The sequence below is a fragment of the Anopheles merus genome, chromosome 2L (genome assembly GCF_017562075.2).
Source record: "Anopheles merus strain MAF chromosome 2L, AmerM5.1, whole genome shotgun sequence".
NCBI lineage: Eukaryota > Metazoa > Arthropoda > Insecta > Diptera > Culicidae > Anopheles > Anopheles merus.
In genome coordinates this window covers 10,205,020-10,223,143 of record NC_054083.1, presented here as the reverse complement: position 1 = coordinate 10,223,143, position 18,124 = coordinate 10,205,020, and the positions used below count along the sequence as shown (strand labels likewise).

Below are 18,124 nucleotides of genomic sequence, written 5' to 3'. Positions count from 1 at the left end.
AAAATACTAGAGTATGACCCAGCAGCAGATGAAATAATGGGTCCGCATAATTACATCCAAGTGGTGATGGCACGTGGTCTTTTTAAAAATTGGAAACAACCAATTTTTATAGGATTTGATCAGCAGATGACTAGAGATATTATCCTGAAAATTATTGAAAGATTACACGAAAAAAACATAAATGTCGTTGCAATAGTGAGCGATAATTGCCAATCAAACATTGGATGCTGGAAAGATTTAGGGGCTCATGATTACAACAGGCCATATTTTCACCATCCAATAACAAAAAAAAATGTTTACGTTTTCCCAGATGCCCCACATCTGTTAAAATTAACAAGGAATTGGTTATTGGATTGTGGATTTATGTATAAAAGTAAGTCAATTAAACCGGATCTTCTTCGAGATTTGATCAACAAACGAAATGAAGTTGAGATGACTCCGGTTTTCAAGTTGACAGAGAACCATGTATCCATGTCACCACAAGAAAGACAAAATGTCAAAAAAGCTGCTGAACTGCTATCCCGTACCACTGCTAAATCTTTAAGATGGTATTATCATAATAACCCGGAAGCAGAAGAGTTGGCATCTTTCATAGAAGCAGTTGATTCTTGGTTTAGTGTTTCCAACTCTTATTCACCCATTGCAAAGCTAGATTATAAAAAGTCGTATATAGGAAGCGAAGAGCAAAAACTAGCGCTACATACAATGTTTGACTATGTTGAAAACATGAGAGCTATAGGCAAGACGAATTTACAAGTTTTCCAAAAGTCCATTCTCATGCATATAACATCATTAATGCTCCTATTCGACGACATGAAAATCAAACATGGAGTTAAGTTCATTTCGACGTATAAGGTAAATTTTCAACGTTATTTAGTTATCTAATTCAATTCAACCTTATCTAATTTATTATTTTTATTCTGTTACAGCTAAATCAAGATGTACTTGAGAATTTCTTCTCTCAAATTCGTCAAACTGGAGGTGTCTACGACCATCCCTCCCCATTGAGTTGTATTTATAGAATTCGTTTGATGATATTGGGAAAGTCTCCAACAATGTTGACTAATCATACTACCAACGTCACGAAAACAAAAAATGAATCTGTATTACCTCATGGGGAGAATGACGCCTGTAGTAACAGCGACCAAGAGGTAGATGAATTTATTTCAGCTACTATATTCACTTCGGTAGGCATTAGGCAATTTTTGCCTTGTGATACAGAGGTGGTAGCACTTAGTAATAACAACCAGGGCAATGATAATGATAACAACAACATCATTAGTATCTCCAGTACTGAAGACCTTGCGCAGTCTGACCAAGAAAGAGACGGTTTGAGATATATATTGGGTTATATTGCCAAAAAGTATCATGACAAATTTCCTGACTTGGATTTAGGAACACAAACCAAAAATATTGCTGAAGATCACAGTTATTGTCAACCACCCACATTTGTTCGTCACTTGTCCGTAGCAGGTTTATTTGAACCATCAAGTTCATTTGTTAATTATGGTCACAAAATGGAAATGATATTTGTCAAGATGCATCCGGATGGAATTTTGCAAAAAAAATCTGGAATTGTAACTAATCTAGCAAATCAAATTAAAATCCAAATTCCTGAATTACCATTAGAATTAATCAGATGTTTTGCAAAAACACGTGTCATTGTACGAATGCGATATTTAAACTTAAAAAATGATTTAAATAGTAGACGAAAGCATAAACGCAGGTACCCAGATCCCCATGCAAAAAGCACCAAAAAGATGAAAAAAATTGTTAATTGAAGTTTTTAGTTATTTCAACTCAGTTAAATTGAAAAATGTATCTTCACAAATATCATTTTTATATTGTGACCATGATTAACATACAAACTTGATGGATCATCTAATTTGAGAACCATTACCTTACAAAACTGTTCAAAATTACTATTTATTGGCACATATTGAGTACAATTGTAATAATACAGAGTTTTACAATAGAGTTTATAGTAGCCACTTGCTTTTTATTGAATTTCACAATCGTTTTTTTAACAACCTACGTATATTTTGAGATATGCGCATTGATTCTTAACTAGGTGCGATAGCATTTAGTCAAGTGTTCAACATGAAAATCTAGAATAATACGTTGCTTGCCAAGGATTGGTTGTGGGGTTTAAAAAAAAAGCAGCTATTGTAGCCTCTATTGTAAAACTGTGTTTGAATGATTTTTTCTCGTATACAGCAGATAAAATTTCTTATTTTCTGCTGATGAAAATGTCGATGACCGTTATGCTCTATTAGCTTTCGATCATTGAAAAACTAAGTGTCATTATTACATATATGCAATCATGCAACATCATCTTATTTGAATTCAACAGACATAATACATCCATGGTTTTGCTAAATCTCTATAAAAACCATCTCATCACCAGGGATTCCTTGCTACAGATTTAATTTTTGTGCATATCTATAAGACAATTGTTTATAACTATGTTACATCACCTGAGCACAGCATAACTTATTCGTTTTTGGTATTATAATTGTAATAAGGCATGAGCAGGTATAGGTAGTTCTAAGCCATACATGTATAAGAATTTGTAACACATAAAAACTCTAATTGTTTCTGTTAAGTTTATCTAAAAGAAATGTATGATCCTTGAAAATATAATAGTGTATGTACTTCTTTGATTTATATAAAATGTTATTGGTGTTTTATTTATCTCCCCAAATCATATCTTACAGCCTATATCATTTTTAATCATGCGATAATAAGTAATAACGATACATTCACACCATAATAACTACGACAATAAGCCCAGATATGCTCGTTTCAGAGGTAAATGTTTGCTGGAGCTTGAAGTACCCTTAAACAAAACACATAAAATCACTAACAAGCACAGGCTATAATTGCCAACACCAAGTTAGTTAAGAACCATCATCGACCTTTGGCAAATTTTGATTACACTGCATGCTTAACTATTGATATAATGTTGTGGTACATCGTGGGATATGACGCAATTGTATCGTGAAAACTATCCCTTGCGTCTCATTCAATATCAGTTGTGGGACGGCGTAGGCGTAAAAATGGGATTGAACAGGTGTCGGGATAAGTTTTTTCCGCAATATTCCGGTTTGTTTTGTTTTGAAACATTCAGACACATATGCTGCGTAAATGAGTAAAAATGGTGATAAAAGAATGAAATATAAAAAGTATGACAATATACACTAAATCGTGCACGAATATACATGTAGGTATAAGTATATTTTTATTGGGGCGAAGAAAACGGAAAACACAATAACGTGTGCTAAGAAGTCGTTAATATGGCTTGCAACTGTTGCCTATTTGTTTGTAAACACTTTTTCATGAAACTGTCAAACGCAAGCTAAAAATGGCAACCTAGCAACGGCCTCTGCATCGACCTGTTCTCCTTAATAGATCTTGGTTATAGCGTACGGTGCGAACTGGCTTACAAATATTGATTTTTATCATAAGTTAGTGCATTTTATGTCGTAAAATTGGTGATATTTGGTACAAGAAAGGTCATATTATGTGTCGACATACGCTTTATAGTGTTCTGATCAAGTTTAAAAGGAATATTCAGCCAAATCCAAGGTGTGTTATTGTTCCGAGTTTCGGCAGCAGCCCACAACATTGAGCTGTCAAAAATGAACATTTACTGTGTACCTATTTTCGGCAGCATTTAAAGTGAAAAATAACTTATTTATCGTGATTTTAAAATTCTGAACAAGATAGAATAAATTAAATAAGCGTAAAATTTTTATTATACACCACTTTTTCATTGTTTTACTGTTCTGGTTCTCTTAATCACAAAACCTGCCGAACTATTGGCTGACAGCAAATCTGCCGAAAAAAAGCACAATTTATTTGATATTTTTAAAAATACGCAATGAAATGGTGTGAAACTTCGTATGTGAATAAAAAATAAGTACACTTTCACTACAAAATTGTACTTTGTGAAAATTTCTACTGCGTTTGTGCAGAATTTCACGTTTTTAGCTACCCTGCCGAAAATAGGTACACTGCCGAAAACTGGTACAGTTACCCTATTTCACAATGGATGTGTCAAATCAGTACAATTTGCTCAAAGAACTGTCAAATTTGGAAAACCGCGTATCTCCGAATCCGTGTATAAGAGGTACCGTGTATCTCGGGGACCGCCTGTATTTCAGTAGCAGGCGTTGAGTTTGCTTTGGTAGTTGAATTCTTTTGTTTTCTTCGTGATTGTGGTGATCATTTTAACAAGGCTGTAAAAGAACAAGTCATTTCAAAAGTTTGTCAGTGAGCGTTTCTACATACACCGAGAATGCAGCTGAGAAAATAACTGACAGCATGCTTTGACAGCGACTGACAGTATTTTCGGTGAGAGAATTTTCCTCGGCACGCAAAGAACGATGGTGCTGAGAGAATTTGACATGTTAAGATTGTGTCATTTGACAATCGAGTGTTTACTTTTTACAGCTCCTTCATTTCAGTGAAAGCGTGCGTATACCGACTGTATGGTTGATATTAATTTTGATAATTGCAATTGTTTGTTTTTTCCAGTTCCAAAATCGATTCCACGCAACACTTTAAACGTAAATAAGAGCAATGGAGCAGAAACATAGTAAAATAAAGGTTTGTATAGTGGAAATGCCAACAAAAATGATAAAGCTGGTATTGATGCTAGCAGGCAGGAAGACGCTATAGGCTGTTGTCTAGTATAGAAATATAATTGGTATCCATACATCATTCCTTACAAAGCGAAAAATATCATTGGTGCTATGTGATATTTTATAATAAATTGGATTGATGGTATATTAGTTTTATGCTACAACCGTAGCCGTTTACACTATTTATAATTCTCTTTTAGTAACAACAAAATATCAAAGGTCATCAATATCGATTTACGCAATCTCATAACAAACAAGAGTAAAAATTGACAATACTTATTCGTTTTATTTTTATTTTCAGTCTGTAAAAATGACGAAAGACGCCACTCTTTTATTCATAGCTGAGGTCGAGCAATATCCTTCCATACTTACTTACTTACTTACTTATCCGGCGCTACAACCGCTTTGCGGTCTTGGCCTGCCTCAGGAGTGTCCGAAACCGCTCACGGTCTCGCGCCTTCGTCTGCCAGTCCGTTATCCCGGCCTTAATGGCGGACGCCTCCACGCCATCTTGCCACCTCAATTTGGGCCTACCACGCCTCCTTTGTCCTTGTGGACGGCCTAAAAAGACTTTACGGGCTGGGTCGTCCGTTTCCATGCGTACAACATGGCCAGCTCACCGGAGCCTGCAGAGCTTGATACGCTGTACGACAGTGAGGTCGCCGTACATCTCGTATATCTCGTCGTTATAGCGATTCCTCCATTGTCCTTCCACACATACGGGGCCAAGTATCCTTCTGAGCATCTTCCTCTCGAACGCGGCTAAGAGGGTTTCGTCAGATTTGGGCAGTGTCCATGTCTCAGAGGCGTATGTGAGTACTGGTACTATATAGGTAGTATATAATCCCAGCTTCGTCCGTCGCGACAGGTTCCTTGAGGTGAACTGCTTTTTCAGGCTGTAGAATGACCGGTTGGCAGCCAGCATCCTTGCGCGCAACTCAACTTCCATGCTGTTGTCGTTGCTGACCTTTGACCCAAGATAGGTGAATTGTGGGACGACTTCAAAAGTGCGTTCACCTATCTGCACGTCACGCCTACGTCGATTCTGATTATTTGTTGGTGGGCCCGCTGATGTTGCCACCATCAGTTTGGTCTTTGCCTCGTTTATCTGCAATCCGAGGCTCTCTGCCGCCTGCTCGATCCCTTGGTAGGCTTCTGCTACATAGGAGAGCCGCAGACCAATGATGTCTATATCATCAGCGTATGCCAGGATCTGGGTTGACTTATAGAAGATGGTTCCCTTAGTCTCCACCCTCGAGTCACGGATGGCCCTCTCTAGCGCCAGGTTGAATAAGAGACAAGCAATCCCGTCCCCCTGGCGCAGACCCTTGGTGGTAGCAAAAGGTCCTGAGAGTTTTCCATTCACCTTCACCTGGTATGTGACGTTGGTCATAGTCATTCTAACTAGCCTTATCAGTTTGGCCGGGATTCCAAAAGAGCTCATAGCGTCATACAGTTTTACCCTGGCTATGCTATCATATGCGGCTTTGAAGTCAATGAAGAGATGGTATGTGTCGTGTCTGTATTCAGCCATCTTCTCCAAGATCTGCCGCATGGTGAAGATCTGATCAGTGGTAGATTTTCCGTTTCGGAATCCTCTTTGATAGTTTCCGACTATCTCTTCGACGTGCGGGACAAGGCGATCCTGAAGGATCAGGGAGAATATTTTATAGGCGGTATTCAACACCGTAATACCCCTGTAGTTGTTGCAGTCCAACCTATCTCCCTTCTTGTATATGGGGTAGATGATGCCGAGATTCCAATCACAAGGCATCGATTCGCTATCCCACACCTCAGTAACAATTTGATGAATCTCGTTTTCTAGTCGTGCACCTCCATTCTTGACCAGTTCAGCTGCAATTCCATCGGTTCCGGGTGCCTTGTTATTTTTCAGCCAGTTTTTCAGTAATCTTGTGGATTTTTTTGCGCGCAAATTTGGTACTTCCTACAACCAGATTGTTCGCTGCGGCGAACTGGACCAATCTACTACCATTATCATTACTGTGCTCATGCAGACTGTGACAGCCAGTGTACTGGCGGTACATTGGCTCCCTACCGACTTTTGCGTTGAAGTCCCCCAGGATGATTATGAGGTCATGCCTGGGGCACGCATCTACGATTCTAGCGAGGCGGCCGTAAAACAGGTCCTTCTCCTCTTCCTCTTTATCTTCGGTAGGGGCGTGAACGTTTATGAGGCTTATATTAAAGAATTTGCCTCGCATGCGCAGGGTGCATAGCCTATCGTTTATAGCCTTGAAATCTATGATTACGGATTTCAGCCGGGGACCTACGGCGAAACCCGTTCCGAGCACGTGGTGGCGGTCGTGGCAGCTGTAGTATATGTCGTAGCAATGCTTACCACGTCTGTTGTGCACACCGTTCCCTAGCCACCGAATCTCTTGTAAAGCTACGAGGTCCATGCTCAGTGTGGCTAGGGCATCATCAAGTTTTTTCAAGGCTCCGGCTTCGCTTAGAGTGCGTACGTTCCATGAGCCCATTTTCAGAGTAGTCCGGGGGCATTGCGTAGGGTCGGAATCGGGATGTCCGTTTCGAAAACTTCTGTGGCTTTCCGTAGTCGTTGATTCATGGGACTGGGTGACTGGCCCCGCGCCCACGTGACCGTTTTGTTTAGCGTCGTGTTGCCCCCCCCCCCCCCGACGTTCAGGCACCCAGTTTCCCGGGATACATACCCCCCTCCTGGTTCGCCATGTGCCACCATCCGCCCGACGGGTTGGGTCAAGCCTGTGTACCCAAGCTTGGATATGTGGAGGCACATGTTACCACTTTGCACGACGAGGACGTGTCGGAATAGGAGTTGGATGGGAGAGCCTGTATTATCCCTCAATGGGGCTTCGGATCCCATCCCATTACAGAGCAATCCTTCCATATGGAATCCAAAGTCGAAGTATTACAAAAATAAAGACATTCAGGATGATGCATGGCGCAAAATTTCGTCGTCATTTGACATTCCTGTTGATAAATTGAAATCGAAATGGATTTCTTTGAGAGGTTCATTTCGACATTACAACGGCTTAGTAACACAAAGCCGCATAACTGGCTCGGGTACTGCGGATGTGTTAGAGCCCACGTGGCCTTATTTTAATGCCATGAAATTCGTTCTGGGCACCGTAGATGGTGGTAGTCATTTAACTTCTGTAAGTGTTTACCTATTTTTTACAATTTATTTATTTATTTATTTATATATCGACATACTAATTCATTCCACGACTTAACCTGCAGTCGGATGCGAGTTAATCAGAATCGAAAGCGATTCCATGGGTTTAGCGAGTTTGGGTCGAATTACAGAGTAAGTGCTTGAAAACATTAGCGACTCCGACCCGTTGGTGCCGTAATTTCTGGTAGGGTCGGGCCAAGGTAGTTTCAGTCCTACCTCTGGTGCAGCAATTCCAATCTGGGTTTTGAAACTACCTTGGTCCGATCTGACCCGAACTCGCTGCACCAATGGATCGGATTCGTTTATGCTTTCAAGTATGTACTGAACCTGCTTGCACGTAACTGGTATATCCAAAGAACTCCAAGTCATTTACCGATGGCTTCGACCCGGTAGGTGCAGGTCGACCCGTACATTGCTAGTTTAGCGTCTCATTTGTTGCACAAAATAATCTCTAAGTTGGTCTCTAACTGCTGTCATGCCTTCAGTTGTTTGTGGTGGAATTCTGTTTAGCGGTACTGTTGACCATTGGTCATTGTCTCCGGGTGTTTGTGACATATACGAAGTATGCGCTCTAGCTCTTAAAAAATTATGGAGGTATACCGTGGCCAACACAACTCTATTGGCAACTTCAGGTTGCAACAACATTGTATTGCGTACTACTTTGAACCTTCCACTCCATATTCCAAACGTGGATTCCAGTACTTGCCGATTTTGAGACAGTTTTGTGTTGTACATTCGGTCAGCTGAACCATTGGGTGAATTGTGAGTGTTATAAGGCCTCATACAATAGGGTTTTAATGCAAACGCTTTATCTCCTAATAGCATGTACGGAGTTTTTATAGCAAGATTGGGCGATAACAAGCGCGGTTCGGGAATGCTCAGTTCATTTCTTTCTAATTTGTTGTATATTGACGATTGGCGAAGTACACCTCCGTCTGATATACGGCCTTTACAGCCGACGTCGACGAATAAAAAGTTATAGTTTGCATCAACTATAGCCAACATAATGATGCTGTGAAATTTCTTGTAATTAAAATAATCTGATTCGGAGTTCTTTGGAGCCTGGATGGCTATATGAGTCCCATCGATGGCACCAATCGCATTTGCAAAGCCCCATTTTTCTTCAAACCCTTTTGATATGTTGAGCCATTCTTCAGTTGTTGAGGGAAGCTGTAAGTATAAGAGAAAACTAATATGTATTTTACATGTTCTTTTTACCTTGTCGAGCCACGGGAAGAAGTGCCAACTATGAACGACGGTAGTACAATTAGATGAAAACAATTAGACAATTAGATTTTAAACAATTAGATGAAAACGCTTGGGAGTTGGAACACTTAGAAGATTCTTTTATGTCCCCTCAAATTGAAATGTCACAATCGACACCAGTTACCAGCTCCACTAAACGCCAACGAACATCACGAAAGAGGAAGAACGTGAACGATATTTGTGACGAAACAATGAATATTTTTTTAAAGTCTGTAACCAAAATCAATGAAAGAGTTGCTGAGCTATCCCAATCTGAAGACAGTGTTTACGTGGCGGGATTCCACGATAAACTGAAACAATTATCTCCTAGCACGAAACAAAAACTAAAATTAGAATTTGATACTCGACTGCTAGAGGAATTAACAAAAATACAATAAAGATAATTCAGGCTGAAATTTTCAGTAATACAGGGGTTCTCGTAGTTGTGGGACACTTTTTTATTTCATTCTTATTTGTAGTGTACTTTATATGACAAGAATTGGACTCTGTGGCTGTCACGTGGCATAGATAAGACAGAGAGAACATGCAATGCGGTTATGTTGGCCCCCGCAAAAATGTATATGTAAAGAAAGTTTTATGTTTGAACTATTACACATTTATTAACCGAATTAAATAATACAAAACACAATATATTGATGTATGGGGCCGCGCGCACAAGCCGCACCGTGAGCCCTACCGGGAGCCCTGCTCGACCGGTAGCCTGTTACACACTCCTGCGTTAGGTGCGCTCTGCACACACTTAGCGCGCATCGCTAAGTGCGGCGTATTAGTGTGCGTGAGCGCAGTGTCGATTCCTGGATGTCGACCAGCAGCAGCGCAACTGCTACGGCGAATCCAGGGCTCGGCACGTCTATCCACAACATCTCCCCCTTTTAATAACCGAAGGGTCGAACCGACGCGGGTGATATTCCACAACGGAATACCAGCGTGGTGACACCCTTCGACCGATGGTACGTAGTGGGGCCCGTGATGCTGCTGCGCTCATGTTCCCGGGCGGCGGCGATGATGCCGCGTTCGCGTTCCTCGGGTTGCGGCTGTTGTTTCTGGAGCGGCGGCGATGAAGCCGCGTTCGCTGTCCTCGGGTCGCGTCTGCGATGATGACCTGTTGTCCCGGGGCGGCGGCGATGATGCCGCGTTCGCTTTCCTCGGGAGCGTCTGCTATGGTGCACCGTTGTCCCGGGCGGCGGCCCGATGTTCCGCGGTATCCAAAGGCACAGGGAACCGTGCCATCGCGATGGCCGCTGCACTGACGCTGCAGAAAGGCCAGACGAAACGCGATGGCTGCCGCGGGTTCTGTAGGATCCTCCTTGCGCAAGAGGATCCCATCCTCGTCGCCACTTTTATGTTTGAACTATTACACATTTATTAACCGAATTAAATAATACAAAACACAATATATTGATGTATGGGGCCGCGCGCACAAGCCGCACCGTGAGCCCTACGGGAGCCCTGCTCGACCGGTAGCCTGTTACACACTCCTGCGTTAGGTGCGCTCTGCACACACTTAGCGCGCATCGCTAAGTGCGGCGTATTAGTGTGCGTGAGCGCAGTGTCGATTCCTGGATGTCGACCAGCAGCAGCGCAACTGCTACGGCGAATCCAGGACTCGGCACGTCTATCCACAACAGAAAGAAATTAAAGAATTTACAGAAAATGAGGAACATGAATCAACTAAGCTTTAATGTATGGTAATTATTTTTATCATATTAGTATAAGTAGTTTAAAAGAATATTACTACTGTATCTCATCATCATATTGCATCCAAAGTAAAATGGATCCAAAATGTATACCTACTAGTGGTGGGTCATACAATTCATTTCTCGACCCGACGAGGAGTCGGGTGCGAGCCAATCGGAATCGATTCCGACCCGTGGGAGCAGCGGGTGCGCTAGGTTGGAGTCGGAATGAAATACGACCCGCGGGTGCAACGACTCCGGTAGGTGCAAGAAAGCATAAGCGACTCCGACCCGTTGGTGCAACGAGTTCGGGTCGGGTCACGTCAAGGTATGTTCAATCCGACCCGACCCGACCCGAACTCGCTGCACCAACCGGTTGGAGTCGCTTTTGCTTTCTTACACCTACCGGAGTCGTTGCACCTACTTGTACCTTTCGGGTCGACCCGAACGACTCCGGGTCGCTTACGGATGGCTCCGCCCCGATAGGTTCGGGTCAACCCTCCCATCATTAATACCTACTAATAACATTTATTCTGATTTATAAAATGTTCCATCAACCAGAGAGAGCTCAAAGAGGGGGTAAGGGTATCGGGGGCCCTAGGCGGAACGAATTGAGGCCTCCTGTATATGGTAGAATGGTAAATAGTAAAAGGAGAGCAAGGGGTAGGGTGGGTTACTGGCACTCAGCTTGGGAGATTTAACAGTCGACTTAAATAAAGAAAAGGGGGGAGGAAGGGGGGGGAGCAGCGTTGGGGCCCAATGTCCATCCTTCCGGTGCCCAATGTCCATACTTCCGTGGCCCTTGTCCCTAGTACGCTGGCCACTTTTATATAAACTGCACACTACATACTAGCGATCTACGGGGCCCCTAAATCGGCGGGGCACCAAGCGATCGCCTAATCCGCTTACCGTTAGATCCGCCGCTGACTGGTATCAGAGTTTTTAGTGTTAGCGTATCAGTCTTAAATGGCCAAAGGTCCAAAGGTCAAGATTCGTATTGAACAATCCAACAGCAATTTCTCAAAAAGTAATTATAACCCAGGATGGACTTTTTACTTTCTCCTCGATCATCTGAAAGTCTTATAACGCTGTAATCACCAGAGACGTTCGCGTGAATATCCGGGTGCAGCGTAACTAAGTTTCTCGATAGCATCCACCACCAGTTAACAATGCAGTTAAAAACAGCAACGTTATAATAACTTACTTTAACGTAATCTCGAAGTGTCTTTACAATTTGATCACACACTTCAGGTACAATTTTCGAAATAGATGATATAGAAACCTTAAAAATAAAATTATTAGGTCGGTTATTTTTAAGAAGATTGTAATTGATGTAATTAATTACGAAGAATTGCAAGGTAATATAATGAAATACACTTACTCTAAATACAAATTGCAGGTCGGTATAAGTGCAACCAGTTGCTAGAAAACGTAGCCCGATAGCCAATCTTTCTTTAGTACTTATAGCCAATCGCATTTGAGTATTCATACGGGATATTTCGGGGTGAATAGCCCTAAGAATAAAATCGATTAACGCCCTGGGCATTCTTATAAACGTTTTAATCGTAGTTTGCACTTTTTCTTCGGCTAGCAGCTCCAAGAGGTGGTTGCCATGCTCATTGCGATGAGCTAACATAGGTCGTTGCCTTAAACGTTTTCTAGACAAATTTGTCCTAACAGCGTTGTACAGATCAATAATATTTTCAATGTCTTTATTCCACTGATTCAAATTTGCTAGAATTGCATATTCCATTTTGAAACCAAATGATTGTTTACAAATCAAATCGAATTTGACAGACAGTTTCGAAAAGTCTCATCTCGGCGCCCATCGGATCTTCTACACACACCGGCGTGAGAAACCGCTTGTCAATTCTCTCACAGCCATTTCTCACCTGTAGTCTCGGTGTATGTAGAAACGCTCAGTATGGTGTGGAATGTTTTCAATCGCTTATCGTGTTTTCAACAGCAAATAAAATGTTTTCTAAAATGGCTATGCGAAATACCGCCGTAAGTATCCAAATGGGAGCATTGCATATTAAAAAAAAAACATTGAATTTATATTTACATATGCACATATTTCATATTTGCAGGGAAAAAGGTTACAGAAGAATGCTGCCTTAGAACGCAAATTGAAAGGAAGTGTTTTACCATTACCAGCATCAATGAAACCGAGAACAAAAGTAACACTTCCAGTGCAGCTGAAAAATAAAGCAGCAGAAGTAGTAACCGAAGGAAAGACAGTAGTGTTCCATCCATTACAGCTTACCGAAGGAAAACATACTCACATTCTAAGTCAAGCATTGCACTATCGGAAGATACTTCGCCACCGGCTTATGATTTTAATAGTGCAGTTGGGCCGGTGCACATGAATGTGACCCGGCTTCTTCGTCCATCGAGTTCGACCACAAAGGTACAATCAATAAATCAGGACGCAGAACCACCAATGGAAGTTTCTTCGGGTCCAGTTTATGATTTTGATAGTGCAGCTGGGCCTTTGCTAATGAATGTGGTTCGGCTTCGTCCATCTAATTCGGTTAGTCAGGTCGAGCCAATAAATCAGTTTATTGAATCATCTCAATTTTCGCCGCTCACCTTATCACCTACTAATGAACTCGGAAGTCAGTTTCAATTAGAAATGCCGTGCTTGGAACGCTCTATCTCTCTAAGTATTTTGTGTACGAACGTTTCCAATATTCGACCGTCGAGTCAGGTTAATCAGGCTCAATCATCTATGCAGCCCCAAAAAAATTGCGACTCAATTAGTATGGAAGGCTTTCTACTTACATCACAACCATCTCCTGCAATATTCTCAAGTCTTGCAGTTCAATCTGCATTTGAAGGAACTGTAATGGATAAAACAGAGTTTGAAAACATACATAAAAAATTAGACATCATAATACGAGAACAACGAAACTTACGCCAAGCATTTGAGCATGCACTGCAATCAAATATGATCTGTCCTACTGTAAATGCTGAAATGTTTAATTTAAATCCAATGCAAAATGAAAGCGAGCTGCTAACGTATAACGATCAGCTGCTAAAAAAACAATTTCGTGAAAATGTCATCGGATACATAAGAAAAAGAGCAAACGATTCGCGTTCGGCATACGTATTTCACACTGCAATAGTGTTGGGAATTTCGTTAAAAAAAGGAACGGAACGGAACTAGTTCATTTTTCAAAAAGAACGGAACGTGAACCTGGGGTGCAAATGAACCGACCCAGAGCTTAGAAGCCAAACTGTCATTCGGGGGGGAGGGGGGAGGGGGGGTGTTACTTGAGACAGGATATGAAAAGGCGTTTCTTAAATCATCATTCTGAAATCACCAAATCTAGATGGGTTCAACCTATGCCCAGTAAGCTGTACCAGCTGTGCTAATATAAAGCATACAGCTATTATCTAGCATTTTTTAAACTTTTTAGATGCGACGACCATTTTCGGTCAAAGCCTTCCTGTACCACTAATAGGCTTGGCTATCAGTAACTTAAATGCCCATAGCAGGATAATCATTCCAGCGTATGGGGGCACGATCCATTCGAGGATTTTACCCATGCCGAAGTTATTGAGTGGTCCGAGTTGACGATTGTATCACGAGATTGACTAATTATTTGAATTTCACTTACTACTTAAAACAAATAGTTTTTTTTCACATAAATCGTTTACAACATCACGGCACTCAAACGGTTGTCGAATGGAACAGAATGCTTCGAATCAAATGGCTAAATATTGGAATCATGCCGAGCGCCAAGATCAAGCGGATATCGCGGCATAAAATAATTTTTGGTTTCGCTTATCACGATTTTTATAAACGATACGCGACGAAGTGTGATGAATATTCCTGTGAGCATGGGAGAGTGCACAGGCAACACATACTGTGTGCGAAAAAGAGTGAACAGTTATCTTGCATGCAGCACAGCAACAGCATGCAACAGCCGGACAAAGCCGGTTTTTTTAAAGAACGGAACGCACGAACGATAGCACCTTGCTAACAATATTGAAACGGCAAAGACCGGAACGGAGTGAACGGAAAGAACGAATTGAACGGAACGGAATGAACGGAAAGAACGGAATGAACGGAACGGAACGGAATGAACGGAATGAACGGAACGGAACGGAATGAACGGAAAGAACGGAAAGAACGGAATGAACGGAACGGAACGATTTTGTATAAAGGATCGGAACGGAACGGCCTACATAAAGAACGGAACTTTTTTACTAGGTTCGGACCGGAACGGCCAACACTACACTGCAATCGACGTACTGTTTTCAAAACAGTTGCTCAGTAAATTAACAAAAAAAAGCACAAAAATTTTTTTAAACGTTTTAAAAACGTGGTAGATCTTTTATTAGAGCTTGGAGTGTTAACAAACGAAAAATTAAAAAAAATTATGCAAGATAAGTTTAAAAATAGTACAAGACGGGAGTATTTACTCGAACAGCGCAAGCCAGCTCCAAAAACGCGTATTGTGTCTGAGAATATGTGAGTGCAAAAAAAATTGTATTAATCCATAAATCTTTTTTATTCTGTGTTTTGGAATAACAAGAAGTTCTTCATTCGGTATTGCTAAAATTCTTCGGTATTTCTTTGGTATTGAAAAATAGATCATGTGAAAATAAGTGCATAACATATTGGGAAATAAAAAGAAGAATTGAAACATTAATCCAAAACATACGGGTTCATTAGATACTAAGACGGCAAAACAATATGCATTATTACACATATGCTTTTTTTACTTAAACTTGGCTACAATTCGAAAAGTAAAACTGCAGTATTGCTGAAGCTATAAAGCTACAGCAATACCTGCATCACCAGTTGGCTCAATAAAAGTATGTACCAATGGTATAAAAAGCGCATCGCCTTGGTCGTTTAACATTAATGTGCAATATTTAGCAATAATATTGCATGGATCAAATTCTACTATTGGCTCCAAAACACAATTAATGTTACTTTTGCAGATAAATAAAATAGCAGATGATATTGGGCAACCAAATATTCACTTTTTTCGCGAATTATTTGCCCGAAAACTCGCACTACGATTATTTATTTCTGCTGAACTGTACCGTACTACATCAAAATTAGAGGAGAGAAACCAACCATCCCGGTTTCCCTTATTCAGAATAAAATTTCGTAAATGAAGAATAACCTTGTTACCGTTATTTTGAAGGAAACAGGAACGATTGCTGTCCAAGGTATTAGGGGAGTTCAAGTACTCTAATTCTGTTAGACGGTTAATAACCTGTTCTAGACTCTTGTGGCCATGCCTTAAGAGATGTGTCATAATTTGTAAGAAATTTTCAAAATCGCAAGCGCTTAAGGTCCATAAATGTCCTAACTTTTTTACTTCGTCATATATACAGGGTGGTCGAGATAAATTTGACAGTTTCTGAGGGAATAGGAAATTTTTTTTATCAAATTTATGTTAAATATTAAAAAAAAATCTACAAAGTTTAGCTTACCATGTTTGCCGCATTTTTATTCGAAGTACCCCCCCTCCGCGTCGATGGCCGCCTGCACCCGCTTCCGGAACCGCGCGCAAGCCCGGACAACCATGTCTCTGGGGATGGCCGCAAACACGGTCTTTATTCTGGCCATCAGCTCCGCTTTGGTATTGCAGGACGCCCTGTTGGTGTCCCGCTCAACTGTGCCCCACACAAAGTAATCCATAGGATTAAGGTCAGGGGAGCTGAGTGGCCAAACGTCGGTGCTGGTGTATCGGTCGAAATTGGCAGTGAGCGTGTTTTTACGGCCGTATGGCATGGTGCAGAATCCTGCTGCCAAACGTACGGCCGCCCATTCGCCACCGTCTCAATCCACGGCTTCACCACGGTACGACGCGTACCGCAGGTCCTCATTTAACGCCACCTTGACGGTGCTCGGGGCCACGCCAACGTCTCGCGCCAGGGCCCGGATGGCGACGCCGGGATCGGCCGTCGCCCGCTGCCGCAATCCGGCCAGGAACGCGTCGGTCCGCACACAATCCGACCGCCTGCTATGCTGTTTGCGAACAATAACACTATCTACGTCTTCACCACACTCCTCGAGCTGTACGCGTATTGTTTTTACGGTGTTCAGCGAACACATCGCCGCCTTACGAATTTCGGGATTCGTATGACCGGCACGAACCATCATAACACAAGTTACGCGCTTGTACAATTCGGACGGGTTCCACATATTTACGGAGCTAGAAATTTTTTACACTTGTTCGCACAACTTTTAGCAATCGAATGACATATCAATCATTTCGATACGTCAACTCAACCCTGAGATATAAACCCAAAGGCAAGGTGTCAAATTTATCTCGAAAACACTCTGTATGTACAAGGTTGTGAACATTACTACTCACATAACCTTCTCCGTATATGCGACCAAATTCTTTCACGTAAAGTGTGAGCATTTGACCACCAACATGCCATTGATTTTTGTAGAAACTGCTGGACAAAAAAGTAATACCACAGAAATACAAAAGAAAATGATTGTAGGCCTCGGAAGAGATGCGGTCTTTTAATACAAAAACATTAGCATAGTGCAAAAACGTGCTATACTCCGAGCCTTTCCAATATCTGACATCGTCTAACTGCCGAAACTTTCGGTGAATTTCTGATGGTAGTGAAATGTTGGTCAAAGCAATTGACATGTTTGATATGGCCTCAGGAGATAATTGTGGCGCTCCCCATTGACCAAATATCCAACCCTGCAAAAATTTACGAGTCACACCTAGGTCTATCAAATGTAGCCTGTCAGACACAATCACGCCTTCTACAATATCGAAATTGTCAAGTTTAATTAGTGGCGTTGTTTCCTTTTGGTGCTCTCCATATTCCATGCCACGAAAGGCTTAATTGGTTCTTGCAGGGAACATCGTGGCAATCGGAAAACACATGGCGTTGGAAATGGAATGACGATATCCAACTACCGTGCATTTCATGCAACCATGTTTCCCTCCAAAACCTTGTACGCCTAAAATAAGAAAACAAAGATATAGCACATAGTGGATAACATTATACAGCACTAACTTGCCTTTAATGAATGCTCGAGCAGGCGAATCTGCAACACAGGCACGCACCTTTATTTTGACTAATGTGCCATTTCGACCTAAATTAATACTCTGTTCCATGAGTAAATTCAACTCGTCAACCAATTCACAAAGGTATTCTTGAGTGGATGACGGTTTCGATGGCCCACAAAAAATGCTACGGTCATAGGATGCACATGTTGCATCGTATGAATCCGCATCAATATGGGCCAGAAAGCTATGCGAGAGCTTCTGTGCAAGGGCACCCCATCAATAAAGAATGTAAGTGGCAATTCAGAATTGGCCTCAAACATAACGTTTCTAGTAAAAAAATTAAAAATATATTAA

The 18,124-nt window shown here is 41.6% G+C and overlaps 1 long non-coding RNA gene across 1 annotated transcript; it reads right to left on the bottom strand.

Annotated features, from left to right (window-relative positions):
- Positions 1-8,970: 8,970 nt before the first annotated feature.
- LOC121593052 lies at positions 8,971-16,241 on the bottom strand. Its single transcript, XR_006004718.1, has 3 exons — positions 16,221-16,241; positions 13,548-13,606; positions 8,971-8,991 (listed from the first exon to the last, which is right to left on the bottom strand). It is a non-coding gene; the product is annotated as an uncharacterized LOC121593052 (long non-coding RNA).
- Positions 16,242-18,124: the final 1,883 nt, after the last annotated feature.